At 45.5% G+C, this 13,730-nt stretch overlaps 1 non-coding gene across 1 annotated transcript; it reads right to left on the bottom strand.

Moving 5' to 3' along the window:
- Positions 1–221: 221 nt before the first annotated feature.
- Positions 222–285, bottom strand: LOC112428868 (U7 small nuclear RNA). Its single transcript, XR_003020932.1, has one exon. It is a non-coding gene; the product is annotated as a U7 small nuclear RNA (small nuclear RNA).
- Between the last annotated feature and the right edge of the window lie 13,445 nt (positions 286–13,730).

Here is a 13,730-nt window from a genome sequence, read left to right as displayed (position 1 = left end):
TCAGGCGATTCTCCTGCCTCAGCCTCACAAGTAGCTGGGATTACAGGCACCCACCACCATGCCCAGCTAATTTTTTGTATTTTTAGTAGACACGATGTTTCACCATGTTGGCCAGGCTGGTTGTGAACACCTGACCTCAGGTGATCCACCCACCTTAGCCTCCCAAAGTGTTGGGATTACAGGTGTGAGCCACCATGGCTGAGCTTTTCCCCTTTTCATGTAGGTGATTTTCTAGTAAAAACTGAAAACCTGCTAGATAAATTCTTTTAAAAAGCTCTAACACTTAGTAGGGGAGATAGACAGTTGCACAAATAACCACAGCACTAAGGTATAAACTACCATAGGAAAGATACCAAATGCTATGAGGCATCAGGAAGACAGCTGTTTTCAGTTAGGGGTTAACTTTATGGAGGTCTTCCTGGGGGAGGAAGGCTCTGAACTAAGCATGCAAATACAGGCAAGATTGGGACATCGTGCCAATGAAGAGATGTTGGAAACCAAGCAGCCTGGACTGAGGCTCTTTCCTTCCTCCTCTTCCTAATTTTCTCCATCCTCCTCTCTATCTTGTCTTCTTTCTCTTTCTCCTTTCATTTATTCTTCTCTTCTTCCTCCTCCTTTTCTTTCCCTTCTGTTCTTTCTTCCCTCCATCCTTCCTTCTCCCTTCTCTTCCTCTTCTTATTCTTCCTCATTTTCTTTCTTCTCTTCCTCTTCCTTCCAGCTTCCCCTAATTATTTTATAATAATCAATTGACACACCATATTAGAAAATCAGCCAAGGTCTGAGGACATGAATGCTGGTAAACCTTCCTTCCAGCTGTTTGCTTCACACTTCAGCCTTGGAGTGGAAATGCAACTCCAAGCATAAATTAGGGCAAATTCTATTGTGGGTAAGGCAACTTTTTTTGTCAAGGAGGACAAAGCTTAACACCCACCCTCAGGAAAGGCAATTAGAAGAATAAATCTGGTCAACCAGACCTTGGCTCAGACCCAGCCCTGTCCTATTCTCTCTGTGTAACCTTCAGCAAATAGCTATACATCTGTTTCCACCTCTGTAAGATGAGGGTAAACTGGGATTCTCTCTTCACGGGGTTGTCATGAGGGTTAAATGAAATAATCGATGTGAATGTATTTAGCATCATACCCAGCACATAGTAGATGCTAAAAAAAAGTTCACTTCCCATCTCCTTTAATTAATGAATCTCTATATTTAAAATGGGGTCTGTGGCTTTGAAGCAGGAGCGAGTCGCGATGGGGTTGTGCTGGCAGAAGAGATGGAAGGCAGGAGAGAAGATCGCGTTTCTGATGGGGTTAAGGTGGGCAGTGTAAATCTAATTTCTTGGCAAAAGCTGCAATTTGCCAGCACTTTTAATTATTATTTTTTATTATGGATACAAATTAAAAATAAACTGTGTGTCTCAATCACAGCAGGGATTAAAATTGTTCCCTAATTGTTATCTTTGAATCAATCTAGCTTCCATTAGCTCTGCTTCTCAAGGTATAATTGAGGTGTGTGTGCGTGTGTGTATGCCTGTGTGCGTGTGTGAGCATGCATGTGTGTTTCTGTGGTTTGTGGGGAAGGCACCTTCCTCCATTTGATGCACCCCATTGTCTTCCAAATTCCAGTTTCCTTTTTCCTTCCTCTTTGCTAAAGACCTTGAGTGGCAGTGGAGTTGGTGAGGCTTGAACAGTAGATGCCTCTCCCTATCCCACCATACCTAAAATTTTTGTTTCAAAAATCAGCATACTTTGTACTATACTAAGAGCATTTTTTTGATTGGGTTGAAGGTGGGAGAGGAGTGATCTAAAATCAATACGTTTCTGATTGCTAAGCTCAATTTCTTCCTGAATATAGAGCTCTAGACTGCGAATTCTCTAGACAAGAAACAGGGCTTCTTGTTCATCTTGTTCTTGGCTATATTCCCAGCACCTAGAACAGTGTCTGGTACATGGTCAGTTCTCATTAAATATTGACTAATTAAACTCAATCAAGCATGTTGTACTAGAAGAAAATATGCGAAATGCATAGTAAACAAATACACGATCCCTGGTACATAGATAGTGCTAGTGAGCAATAACACAGCTCCTGTTCTTTTTATCACAGATACCGAAACTCAGATAGACCTGAGACAATTTTTCCTCTTAAATTTTAATTTAATATTTACAGTTTCATTAGTTGCCACTTATCAAGCTCTTGCTCTATATACTTGATGCTTTACATGTGGTATTGCGAATTCTCAGGCACTCTTACTATACCCATTTTACAGATAAGGAAACTGAGGCTCAGAGAGATGAAATCACTTATGCAAGCTCACACAGCTGGTGAGTGATGAGGCTGGGATTCAAACTCAGATCTGCCAGGCTCCTAAACATCTATGATCTCTCTTGTCACTATCCTTCCCTACCTTATGATCACCACCTGTTTATATTTTATTTTATTATTTTATATTTTTGGACACAGCATCTCTGTTGCCCAGGCTGGAGTGCAGTGGCAACCACCATAGTTCACCACAGCCTCAAAACCCTGGGCTCAAATTATTCTCCTGCCTCAGTCTCCCAAGTAGCTGGGACTACAGACATGCATCATCATGCCTGCCTAATTTTTGTTTATCTTTTTGTAGAGATGGGGGGGGGGCGGGTCTCGCTATATAGCTCAGGCTGGTCTCGAACTCCCAGCCCAAGCAATCACCCCACCTTGGTTTCCCAAGGTTCTGAGATTATAGGAGTGAGCCACTATGTCCAGCTTCCCACTTAATGATTTCTTTCAAGTAAGCAAGCTAAGTATTGTTGGCCTTATTCTTCATACGAAAAAAGTGAGGCCCCAAGAAAATTCTTAAGACTTGTGTAGGGGTGGGAGGTGTCACATGCATAAAGACCTCGTGCTAGTGGCCAGTGTACCACGTATGCATCCTAACCAGGGCATCACCCTGCCCTCCTATGCTGGGTATCCAATCCAATGGAAATTAAAATATGAGAACCTTGGGCCAGGCAAAGTGGCTCATGCCTGTAATACCAGCACTTTGGGAGGCCAAGGCAGGTGGACTGCTTGAGGTCGAGAGTTTGAGACCAGCCTGGCCAACATGGCAAAACCCCAGCTCTACTGAAAACACAAAAATTAGCTGGGTGTGGTGGTGGGTGCCTGTAGTCCCAGCTACTTAGGAGGCTGAGGCAGGAGAATTGCTTGAACCCAGGAGGCGGAGGTTGCAGTGAGCCGAGATCATGCCACTGCACTCCAGCCTGGGTGACAGAGACAGAGACTCTGTCTCAAAAATAAAATGAAATAAAAATAAAAATAAAAATGAAAACCTCAAAAAAAGGACTTTAAATCTAATAAATAAAGTTCATATAGAGAGACCAGAGTGGCTGCATTGGGCTTTCAGCAAGAAGCTGAGCCGAGGTTGTATCACTTAAAAAGGGGTGCTTTTCCAAGTGCCACACTTGAAAAGACTGAAGCATTTGTTCATTCATGCTTTGCATTAATATTCTCTGAGCACCTGTTACGTGTTAGGTCTGCACGAAGATCTAGGGATACAGCAGGAGACAAAAGAGCCAGCCCCTGCCCTCAGGAGTTTATGAGCAAGGGGGAGAGACAGATTCAGCAAAATATTCCCATAATTATATAATTACAAACTGTGATAAAACACAGAAGGAAAAAGTACAGGGAATAACTAGAGGTTATATAATAACAAGCAGACACAATATCCCAGTGAGGGTGGGTGTGTGTGTGTTCAGGAAGGCTGGGGCACATTTGAGCATGGATGTGGAGGAAGAGTTAATTAGGTGGCTCTTCTTCTAGGCAGAGGGCACTGGTTGCAAATGAGTCCAGGAAAAGGGACGAAGGCATCTTCTAGGAACAGAAGAGCCCCTGTGAATGGGGCTTAGAGGATGGGGGACAAGTGTGAGACTAACCCTGGAAAGGCAGACAGGGGCCAGATCCACAGGGCTTTGAGGCCAAGGTGTGATGGCAACAGGGATCTACTGAAAATCTTGAGACCAAGAGATGCTTTAATTGGATTTGCGTTTAAAAGACTGAGGTGAGAAGATCACTTGAGGCCAAGCATGGTGGCTCACACCTGCAATCCCAGCACTTTGGGAGGCTGAGGTGGGCTGATCACTTGAGGTCAGGAATTCAAGACCAGCCTGGCCAACATGGTGAAACCTCATCTCTACTAAAAATACAAAAATTAGCTAGGCGTGGTAGCGCATGCCTGTAATCCCAGCTCCTCAGGAGGCTGAGGGAGAAGAATCGCTTGAACCTGGGAGGCAGGGGTTACAGTGAGCCAAGATCGTGCCACTGCACTCCAGCCTGGGTGACAGAGCGAGACTCCATGTCAAAAAAAAAAAAAAAAAAAAAAGATAACTTGAGGCCAGGAGTTCAAGACCAACCTGGCAACATACAAAGACCCTATCTCTATTTAAAAAAAAAGAAAAAAGAAAAAGATGAGCCAGCCATGGTGATGCACACCTGTAGTCCCAAGTACTCAGGGGACTAAGGTGGGAGGATCACTTGAGCCCAGGAGTTTGAGGCTGCAGTGAGCCATGTTTGTGCCCCTGTACGCCAGTCAGAGTGACACAGTGAGACTCAGTCTGAAAAGAAAATAAGCTCATTAAAGGGACACTTAGAACAGCTCTTCTTGTGTTTTAGTATCTTGATAATCTGTTTTGAAATGAGAAAGAAGGATTCATTCAAGCAGGGGTGCTGAAATAGACTGATGGTGTGTGAGGAGGAGGTTTACCTAGAATAGTTTCTGGAACACCAGTGGATTGGGGACAGCGTTCATGGACATCACTTTAATTTGGAAAGTTTTCTTTGTACCATCATAGTTTTGGGAGTCATCTGTGGTGGTCATTAGGGCTGTTCCCAAATGTTTTATTCTCTGCCTTCCAGGCATGTGGCAGGAATGAGCTTCTGTGACCACTTGAAGGAGGCCACTTAAAAAGATCACACTGTCATATCCAGGCTGAGTCTTTATGAACACTTACCTTTGCAGTCATGGAAAGTTGGGCCCAGATGATGCCTCCAACCACCTGGGTCCTCAAGTGACCTCCTACAGTCAAAGCCTCCTTGCTAACCCACAGTAAAACGAGACTGGGTGAGAAACAAACTACTGGGGCTGTTTGTTACTGTAGCATAACCTCGCCTTCCCTGACACATACAAAAGCTCTCCCACACTCTGCTTTGCCCAGTGCCCACTTCCCTCCTCACTCCCTCTCTCAGGAGGCTGCAGCCCCACCCGTATGCCACATTCCTTCCAACCCCAAGGCCTTCATTCTTGCAGTTGCCTCAAACCTGCACCACCTTCTTTCTCTCGTCCCTTGGCAAATCCCTGCACCTCCTTCAGGTCTCAGTTTCAGTGTCTCACCTCCCTGTTGGAAGTTTCAGAGGACATGAGATTTTCAGAGCACTGACCCCAGTTTGTGATCATGTCTTTTTATTTTATTTTATTTTATTTGAGACAGGGGATTGCTCTGTTGCACAGGCTGGAGTGCAGTAGTATGATCACAGTTCACTGCAGCCTCCACCTCCTGGGCTCAAAGCCTTCTCCCTCCTTAGTCTCCCAAGTAGCTGGGACTACAGGTGCACACCACCATGCCCAACTGATTTTTAATGTTTTGTAGAGATGGTGGGGGGAGGGGGGTCTCACTATGTTGCCTAGGCTGGTCTCGAACTCTTGACCTCAAGCGATCCTCCAGTCTCAGACTCCCAAACTGCTAGGAATACAGGTGTGAGCCACTGTGCCCTGCATCCAATGCTTTTTGAATGAATAAGTAGACGAATGAAAGAAACCCATGTGATCTTGAATTGCCCCTCCCAGTATGGAGGAAAGAAGTCCCCAGACTTCCATTCCCCTTATCTTTGGCCAATTCCCCTTTCTGACCTAGGGCCACATTATGACATTCATGGGCTCTTTTTTCTATAAAAAAAATAAAAATTATATTTCATGACTGTGTAGGTATAAACATGAATATAATCCAGCCTAGATCCATTTATATATATATACACATTATTATTATATTCATGTTTTCTTTTGATTTTAAAAGAAATTAACATTAAAACATTCAATTAACATTAAAACATTTATATGGACCCCTTGAAGTACTGTGAGCCCTAAACACTGTGCTTCCTGTGCCTGATGGATAAGTTGGTCCCTTCTGACCCAATTCCCTGTTCATTCATTCATTCCTTCCTTCATTCCTTCATTCATTCATTGTGTGAGAATTTATAGAGCAGCGTCTCAATGCAAAGACCAGCACCAGTCTTTGGCATGGGGGTGCTGGGATTCCAGACCCTGGGATCTGGGTCTCCTTTTTTTGTGTCTCTGATATTCCAGTGGGGGAGATAAGCACTGAACAAGTGCAACAAGAAATAAATGTGTAAGTGTTTCACACATAATGTGTTTACACATTTATTTATAAATGTATTTATACCTTATGAATTATAAGTTATAATGTTTCACACATTTATTGTAAATTACCACGTTCCAGCGTCTTTGGAGGGCCAAGAACAAGGAAGTGTGAGGTGGTCTGTGGGAGAAGGAGGATTGCTTGAGGAAGCCTTCCCCAGTCGGAGCTGCAAGTTAACTGTCAGGAGGGTGGGGAAGCGCATCCCAGGCAGAGGCCTGGCATGAGCAAGGGTCCTGAGGCAGGACACAGTAGAGCATCTTTGAACGACTTCTCGACCAGCTTCTTCAGCATCATCAGCAAGCCACAACCATCCCTCAGGACTTCCGGATCCTCACTTTCTCTCCCGGCCTGTCCCAAACAGTTTGCAGCCTGGACCACAAGCTCTGAGCACCGGAAGAGCCCAGGAGGGCTGGTTTGATTAGATCACTGTCAGCCAGGGACGGAGGTTAATTGCTATTCTCTTTGTGAGTCTGGCTTGGCCCAGCAGCTTTGCCCACGGCTGTTTTTGTGTGCCTGCGTGTGTGTGTGTGTGTGTGTGTGTGTGTGTGTGTGTGTGTGTGTGTGTGTCTGTGTCTGTGTGTCTGTGTGTCTGTAGGTCACTTTGGCCTCGGGCTGGGCAGAGGCCGAGGGGGCTCGGGGGAGGGTTGCCCAAGATTTTTCTGTGAGTTCTGAGCCTTGTCTTGTCTGGTGTGTAGCAAAGAGGAGTGCTTAACAAGCATTAAGGGACACAAATAATTCCCCTTTTCTCCTCTCCGCCTATTCTTCCCTCTCTCTTTTCTTGTAAATCCTGCTTCTTGCATGTGAATAGCGGAATGGCTTCATCTAGGACCTTTAATCAGATCCCTGGTAGGCTCTAGGAGGGCAAAGTGCCGGAGGGATTACCTTTTATTTTAGGTTTTTCTCCCCTAGTTTTGCCATTCCCCTCTTCCCCTCCCCTGGCTGTGTTTTCCTCCCTGGCGTTTGTTCTCAGCAGAAGTAAGTAAGGAAGGCTTAAAGCGCGGGGGAGGGGGGCTTACAAACTTAAGGGGATCGGGCCCTATTCAGCCGGGCTTGTCCACAGACTTTCTGCTTTTGTTCTCGGGCCATTCTTCAGCTGATTTCTTCACTCCAGCAAAAGCACTTTAATTCCCTTTTAGATACGGAGAATCCGTCCTCTTCCCCTCGCTGCCCCCTCCCTCTCTCCACCCCACACACCCCATTTCACTTTTTCAGACCCTTTATGCTTCGTCCTCATCCTCCCCAACAAAGACCTAACATCCTCGCAAAGTATTTCTTTCACTGAAGGGGGAAGCTCTGGAGAATCAGGGGGAGGGGAAGGGGAAGAGGGAGAAGAGGGAGCTTCTCTGGGACCAGACCCCCAAGCCAGGCCAGGGGAGACCCGTGGCTTAAGACTGCACCCCCTTGGTCTCAGCTTTGCCTTGGTTGGAGAAGAAAGGCTCTGATGCCAGCACGAGCGTGTGGAAGGAGAAAAATGTCTGAAGGTGTGTCTGTGTGGTTGTGACAGGAGGGATAGAGACATTAGAGACCTGGTGTGGGCTTTGTCAGCATTCCTGAAAGGGGCAGGAGGGGTCCCAGAGAAACGTCCGTGCAAGGAGACGATACAGGGGCCTTCAGTCTCCGTCAGAATCCCCGAGACCTCCTGGGTACATCCCAGCGGAGCATCCTGAGGGTACCAGAGGCGCTGGGTCTGGGGCCCTCGCTGGGGCTTTTCAGCAACCAGGAAAAGGTTTGAGACCTAGAGGAAAAGGGTTGGCTGCAAAATAGGAAAAGAAAACCCCCAACTCAAAATTAATAAGTGCTTGATTGCAAGCCTACACAACGCATTTTATGTCAACTGCCCTAATAGTTCAATTTGACATTCATAAAAATTTCATTGCATATAAAAACAATTTGCGGGGCAGGTTTTCTTTTTCTTTCCATTCATGACCTCCTTCCCTCTCCCTCCCTCTGGCCTTGCTTCCCTCCTTCCCAATAACCTAATGAATACCTGTGAACCAGCCACCCATCCCAACACTAGAACGTGCTAGTAACTTCCACTGACTGCACACACTGATTCTAACGCCCTCCCTCCTTGCAAGAAGTAACCATCTTCCTAAATTTTTGTCTTTCTCTTTAAAAAATAGTCGTTATCACCCATTCATATTCCTAAACAAAGTCCCTCTTTAGTTTGAGTTGAGATTTTCTCACTCTACCAGCACCGGTGGAATGGCTGAGCCATCCTACCAAACCATCGATTCAGTGAGTTCCTTACAATCAATTTACAAAAGGAAAATGTGAAAAGTTCTTTCAAACATTTTTTTATAGCAAAACCAGCTCTAGGAAATGGGTGTGTTGTGCTTTTAGTGGGTTTGTTAATGATGCGGGGAGGAGCCTTCAAGGTAAGAATGTCTAAGTGCCTGTAAATCACTGAAAATGGTTCTGCCTCCAATCCTACTTTCATTAGGGGAGTAAGTGTATAGTCCATTACCAGCCTTGGCTTCCCCATCTGTGAAATGGGAACAACAAATTAGCTCATCTTTTTATTGAAAACATAAAAAGTGAGAGCACGCGAGAGAAGCAATCTCACTGCCTAGCATCCTAGAAAGATAAAACGAGCTTTCCCATCTTCTCTTCTTTCTGTCTGAGGCTGAGAAAGATGAGTTTCTCTTCTTCAAAATGTCGACAAATCGGCGCAGGGCCATTTAAGGGAAAGTGGGCCGGGGCGATAATAGCCCAATTGGGAGTTTGAACGGCAGAAGGGCTGGCTCCCTCTCCGTGCCAGAGGATGGGCAATTACTGTGAGGCATTTTTCGGGCAAAATAGAAGGCAGAGAAATAGCAAGTAGGAGCCCCAATTATCGGGAGTCATTCTCAGGACGAAAAACACTGTCTCATTCTCCTGCAGCAAACTGTCGGCAAGACGTGGGGCGGTTAGAGTGGTTAGAAGATGGTGGAGATTCAGCAGGGATAATGTCTGGCCTTTCTTAGTAGGGGTGGAGGAGGACGGATGGATGGTTACTTTGAAAGCCGGTGTAGCTTGCTTCTCCCTCCTGGCTGCTGTGGGGCACAAGTATGGCATTTGATTCTCTGCATTGTTTCCATCTCCCACACCTTGCCCCAACACAAATAAATCAAGGGTTCTTTCCCTCTCTGTGCTTCTAGATAGGCAAACAAAAAGGACAGTGTGTCTCCAGCCACCACAAGGGCTTTAGGCAGTGGGGTGTTGGTAAAATATTTAACAGCCGGCTCTACAAAGAAACCCTGATTTGCAGAGTTTGTCAATTTCTTCAGTGTAAATATTCCCATCTGACATCACCGGATAGAGTTTGGAAGAGACAGGCAGTCGCATACCGTTACAGAGTAGTTCTACCACCCAGAAACGATAGATAGAAATAACCTCAGAAGCACAGATCATAGTAAAACTTAGACAAATAATCAGGATGTGGTGAGTTTGGAGTGTTTATTATCTTTGCTTTAATATGATTGATTTAATCGTAACCTTATTTAAGTTAATTTTTAATGGATGGTTGAACACCCGGCTTGCCAAATTCCTGTACATGTGCTGGTCGGCTCTTGGGAACCTGCTCGAGCCGGCTGCAGCTCACTGCCTGCTTGCAGAATATTCTCTGTTTGCTCAGGGCCCACACACTCCTGTGTGCTTGTCATTGCTACATGATGTCAATCAGCAAATTTATCACTTCGTGATAAAGGAAAATCAATAGGCACTTTCCACTCTTCTTCCTGAAAAACAGCCTTCCAGGGGACCCTGGGAGATTGTGTTTTCAGATCAGGAAAGTGGAGTTCACTGCATTCCCCTGCCTGGAGCTTATATTTTAGATTGCAAGACTGCGGCCTCATTCTATGCCCATGTGTTCATTCAATAGCAAACCATGAATGCCTACTGTGTGCCAGCCTCTGGGAGAGGGAGATGGTACGAACTCAGTTACAGGCATTCTTCCCTTTCCAGAGAACCATCAACTCAGGAGCAGATGGCTGGCAAGAAGGCAGCTTCAGCCTCCATGGGTTCCTGCCCTTCTCTATGAATCGGGGTTCCTCAGAAAGCCTCCCTTTGAGGACTTGCACTTCCCTCTTGCATCTCCCATTTTCTAACACGATTTCTTCCCTTTGATCCCTAGACTGTTCCTAAGTTAGCTGATAGACTTAAATATAAAAAATACTCCTACAACTTCATTGCAGAGCTACTGCTTGCTAACTATGAGATTGACACAGATTAGAAACCTGAGAAATACAAAGTGTTGGTGAGGACGTGGGGACACAGGAACCCAGCTGCATAGCACATTCTGGCATGACTTAGTCAGATTAAGTCTACAAATACTTCATGCCCCAGTAATTCTACTGCTGGGCATAGAGGACAGGTACATCCCTACTCAGGTCCCTCTTTCTTGCTTCCTGGGATCACCGAACCAATAAGGGTCTAGGATGGGCAGAGAGCAACGTTGATGGCTTTCTTTGCTTTCATCCACCTCCTGAATCTGTGTCACCTGCATAAAACCCATTGAATGAGAGAAAAGATAAATTTTCTAATTTTAATTTTTTATTTTTTTAGAGGTAGAATCTCTCTGCTACCCAGGTTGGAGTGCAGTGGTGTGATCACAGTTCACTGCAGCCTCAACCTTCTGGGCTCAAGCAACCCTCCCAGCCCAGCCTCCCAAGTGACTGGGACTGAAGTTGTGCACCACCACACCTGGCTAATTAAAAACAAAACAAAACAAAACAAAACAAAAGACCTTTTTTTTTTTTTTTTTGGTAGAGAGGGGTCCGGCTATGTTGCCTAGGCTGCTCTTAAACTCCTAGCCTCAAATGATCCTCCTGCCTTGGCCTCCCAAAGTGCTGAGATTTCAGGTCTGGCCACTGTGCCCAGCCCAAAAAGAATTGTTTTAGTTCCCTTTTAGCAACCATAATAAAATTTATTGAGCACTTACTATGTTACATGTGTTATCTCATGGAATCCTCACAATCATTCTAAGAAGGGTATATATGTTTCCTCCCAATTGAAAGTCAAGGAAACTGGGGCTCCGAGACCCATCATTTCTTGCCCAAGGTCACATAACCAGTAGGTGCTGGAGCCTCCTGGGGTATCAGCCCTTTCTGAACCTAGAGCCCATGGGCCCTTTCCCCTCACTTGTCAAATTGAGTTACAACTCTCTGTTTATGGGTTCTTGAGGGCATGATCTGGGTACGTTCACTGCCTAACCATAGTGTCTGGCATGCTATAGGTGCTCAATAAATGTTTTTTGTTTGTTTCTGAGACAGGGTCTTGCTCTGTTGCTCAGGCTGGAGTACAGTGGTGCAATAATAGCTCACTGCAGCCTCAACCTCCTGGGCTCAAGCAATCCTCCCACCTTTTGGAGTAGCTAAGACTATAGGTGTGTGCCACCACACCCAGCTCATTTTTGTTTATTTTTTGTAGAGATGAGGACTTGCTATGTTGCCCAAGCTAGTCTTGAACTCCTGACCTCAAGTGATCTGCCCACCTTGGTCTCCCAAAATGCTGGGATTACAGGCATGAGCCACTGTGCCTGGCCTCAATAAATATATGTGAAGTTAGCAAGGGATTGAAAGAGAACATTTTTCCTCATCTTGCTATTGGGAGGATTAAAGGAGATAATGGAAACAAAATACTTAACACGTACTCAACAATTTTTTTAAATTAGCTATATGATGGTCTTGATCTTCCTGCAGACTTATAAATAACCAGGTTTTTGGGAAAAGTCCCAAGCATAGGGAGTTGGGGATTTGGGGAGCAGAAGAAAATACAGTGTGAGGAAATTTTCAACACTGAATTGTTGAGCCCAGGAGCAAATGCACAAGTCATGGACCCATACAAAATCAGGCCTGGCAACAAACATTCGAAAAAATGCTCAACATCACTAATGATCAGGGAAATGCAAATCAAAATCACAAGACACTAATACCTGGATGTCTGGTTCCTGGGCCACTTCTTACTGCCACCTGGTTGCCCCATGAGTATCATTTCTCTCCAGAGTGGGAGAATAACTTGCCTACCCCATCAGATTTTTCTCTGACTTCCTTCTCTACTTTCCTTTCAAGGGCTGGGGAAGAACCAGGCTCCTAAAATTTGACTTGAGCATCCATTGGTGAAGCTGCTTTCCTAGAAAAGAACTGGGTCCAGAGCCTCCCGGAAACTTGAGGTCTCTGTGTAAGGTGGGCAGGGGCCACCCCTCCGTGGGGACTGAGGCTGTCTTCACACGTGGCTTAGAGGTCTTGTGGCTTCTTTGAGGTCACCTCTGGGCTGGATGGAGCTCTGGGAGGAGTCAGAAGGCTGTTGGTGATAAAGAATACAAACCATGGCAGCAATTTGTCAAGGACACCCAAGTCCTGCAAGGCTGCTGGTGGCAGCCTCTGGGGAGGAAGGCTGAGCACAAGGTGGTCCCCTAAACTGATGGGCACGGGGCAGCGAAGGGATGGAGGAGGGGGAATGATGGGGATGCAGGAAGTCAGTCCAGCTGCTGAGAGCACCTCTGTCCTCTCTGTGCCTCTCTTGCAGAAGGAAGGTCCTGTCGCCAGCCGTCCTTCTGTTCCTTGCATGCCCCAAGTTTTCTCCTGCTATGGGGTCTTTGTCCTGCGGTTCCTTCTGCCTAGAACACTGTCTTCCCAGATCATGGCAGGCTCCTTCGCATCATGTGAGTCTCTGCTCAAATGTTATTCTCTCAGATCAGTGAATCCAAAGTCATCTCCCAGTCAGTCACTTCCTAGAACATCCCCTTTCCATTTCCTTTGTAACTCTCAGCACTATCTGCAGGGAATTCCCTCATTTTTTGTGTGACTTTGGGCAGTTTCTTAACCTCTCTGTGTCAAATTTTTCTTATCTGTAAAATGGGCATATTAGTACCCATCACATGAGACTGTAATGCTGATTAAGTGAGATGATGTATGTAAGGTGCTCCAAACACTGCCTGGTATGGAGTAAGCAGTAGAGAAGTGTTAACAATTATTGCTATTATTACTATTATTATTATTGTGTTTGATCCATTGTCCTCTATCCCCAACTAGAACATCATCTTACTGAGGACACATACTTTGTCTGTCCTGTATTCTAATGCCTGGTACAGGGCTTGGTTCATAGTAGGTGCCCAAGAAATATTTTCTGAGTGAATGAATGAATGAATGAATGAATAAAAGTTCTAAAAGAAACTAAGCCACAGTTTTAATGAAACCAGGCAATGGGTATTAAAAGCATTGGGGTTTGATTAGGCTCTTGGATACATACATGGAGGTAGGCACAGTGAAAGCAGGAAGCTGGGGCAACTCCAGATGCCTGTCCCTGGGGCTGGGCCCTTCTTTCAGGTAAGGAGGCAGGAGGAGGAAG

This window comes from Macaca nemestrina, chromosome 10 (genome assembly GCF_043159975.1).
Source record: "Macaca nemestrina isolate mMacNem1 chromosome 10, mMacNem.hap1, whole genome shotgun sequence".
Lineage (NCBI taxonomy): Eukaryota > Metazoa > Chordata > Mammalia > Primates > Cercopithecidae > Macaca > Macaca nemestrina.
This window is presented reverse-complemented; position numbering and strand designations above follow the sequence as displayed.